Source organism: Patiria miniata, unplaced genomic scaffold, assembly GCF_015706575.1.
Source record: "Patiria miniata isolate m_02_andy unplaced genomic scaffold, ASM1570657v1 HiC_scaffold_9, whole genome shotgun sequence".
NCBI lineage: Eukaryota > Metazoa > Echinodermata > Asteroidea > Valvatida > Asterinidae > Patiria > Patiria miniata.
Window position 1 is genome coordinate 11,140,069 of NW_024037076.1, and position 2,891 is coordinate 11,142,959.

Below are 2,891 nucleotides of genomic sequence, written 5' to 3' on the forward strand. Positions count from 1 at the left end.
CCAAGGGAAACGGAAACATTCCTTCTCTTTTGTTTTGGGGGGTTTTAGTTTACTTTAACCCTGTTAACTACATTGATCTAAATTTTAATTACCTTTTAAATTAAAAACAGCACCCACATAATTTCTACCAAACATAGGCCTACCGCAATTTTCTTCATCATTGTCGTCAAAACAGTCCAGTTCACCGTCACATCGCCAACTCCCATCAATGCAGACAGAGTGACCGCAATCAAAGTTGCGCCACGAACATGGTATGGTGTCTAAATTTTAAGAAAAATGCACATAAAATGGACACTGTTATAGGTACAATGAAGAATTGTTGCTTATTTCTGATGTAAAAAACAGTTAAAACTTGGGTCGATATACAGGAATGCATGCGACATCAAGATATTGATTACATGTATTAGTCATTTTAACATATGCAAACCCCATTTGATTTCGAATTTCACCCCGAAGAAGGATTTGTGTTTATAATTGATTTTTCCTACCCCCCCCCCCCCCCAAAAAGCGCGCTTTTGAATGAATCATCAAAGGAAAAACATTGCATTTAATAACTTTACACAATTCGAATTATTGGTGCCCAACAATAACTCGGCCTCGCAGGGCGGGTTCAATTGTGCACAAAATGAAAGCCTTTTTTCCAGAGGTTGCAGAAGAGTTTCGTAAAATACAAACATCCTTGGGCAAACATCTTTAATTTGATGTCCTGCAATAAAATAAGCGGACATTCAAATAATTATGTTGAAAGTGTCAATACGGCAACAGTTTGAAGCTTGAAATGGTGTCCTCAACAGTGTTGTAGTTCTGTGGTATACTGCAATTTGAGGTTGGATAGCAAGAGCTAAGCCCTACCTCTAACATTGTTCTTAATTCGTTATTAAACAAAATTTGGTACATTTCTTGGAAAAAAATTCTTTTTCAAATCAAAGTCTACTTAATCAAATCACTCCGGGGGCTTCCAGTATTTTTGAAACGGTTCTTGTTAAAACTGCAATTGGGGAATTTTTTGATTTCTCAAGATTGTATTATGTTCTCTGCACACTTTGTTATTTACAATAAGTACATAATGTATAATACTATGTGGTTTTGTTTGACGAACTTAACGAAGTGACGAATCCTGATTTGTTTATTTCAGTTTCATTTTTACAAATCTGTGTTCTATTCGGCAAAAGTAGTCGGTTAAATTCCATCCTCCTTAAGCTAGGTTTATAGGGTTATTCAACAACTGGACGAGCCGCATCAGATATTTATTTTCCGTTACATTTGGTGAAATTATCCGGTTCGTTAGTGACTTCGTTAGTTTTACAAGCTCGCCCACCACTGATTAATAACGCCCATTAGATTAAGTTGCCTTAACTTCCAATTTCAGTTGTTCCAATGCTAGTTAATGTTTTATTTTTTTAATTATTTATTTAAAAATCTCTATACAGGATACAAAATATCAGCTCAAAACATTAAAAAAGTGAGAGAAAAAACAGCCATTAAAATGATAAAATAGTAAAATGAACATGATAATGTATGTTATCAGGTTCGTTAAAATGAACAATTAAGATAATAACCATAACAATTATTATGTATTAAACTGGTAAAACTGTACATTAAAGAAAAGTTTTCTTCAACCCCCTTCACCTACCCTTTACGTTTATAAAACCGTTTATGATTCAATGTTGACCTAGGAAGGTAAGTTGTTCTGTGAAAATTGCAATGGTAAAATGGTAACATAAGCAACTATGAACGTAAAAGAAGTACTTTTAAAAATGAAGTTTCCTATGCATGTATTTTAAACCATCAATAGAGGATATGTGCAGGAGACGTGGTTTAAACTGCAGTGACGTCACACCAACGAACTGGATTACACAAAGTTGTCTTTTAACGTGATATTCTCCAAACTCTGTATTGCTAATGTGCGGTTTCGATCCGTTACTTATTTAAAATGTTGAGGGTACTCTGCAAGAAAGGTATGCTTCATCTCTTCAAGAATACAGAAAATCCACAAACACACAATAAAAAACAGAAAGTAATGGTGCTTACAAGTTGATGGTACACTAGAAGCAGTCAAGACAAATCCCCGAACCCAATTCTTGCCAGATTCCAAACTAAGCCACATCGTCCGGTTATCGGAGAGTAGATTTGGTGGAGACCTCCACCGGTGGGAAACAAAGAACGTGTCGTTAGCGCCGCTGTCCCCTGCCTTGAATGTGCCGCGCTGAGAAGAACCTGAGAAATCGTGGAAAGTGACTAGAACCCTTCGATTCGCCTCTGTCTGTATGGTCCAGGTTGTATTAAGGTTTGTCGGGTAGCTTGGATAAAACGGAGAAGTAATCCGGGCGTTTTCGTTCGCACCGAGAAATATATTGCGATCTGAAGACAAAGAAAGAAAAACTGTATTCCTTCAAGTTTTCGTTATATCTTGTGCAATCCATGCTCACGCTGTGGTGACACCTAATGAAACCGATAATTCATTTTAAAATGATCCTTACCCTCCCCCCCCCCCCCTTCCGTTTAGAACCAACCAACATTAACCTGATGGGGAAAAGAAATGGATTGATGATATTTAGTAAACGATAGTCGTTACGATACCTCCTACTTAATGTTCTTTAAATATTACGATTTCCAGCGTTTGGATCATAATTCGAAAATGAGAGTTATCTGTGTTGACTGGGTCAGCATTATGAAAAATCCACACAAAGCATTCCTGGTTAATCTTATGATTACACTGAAAAAAACCTAATATATTCTTATGTTTGCTGACAAAACCATGGTGGCTTTAAAGGGACATCGCACATATCTATATTGACGCTAATATTGACGCCAATATTCACGACATGGCCTCCATGTCGCAAATATATGCGCCAATATTGACGCCAATATTCACAACATGGACCCATATT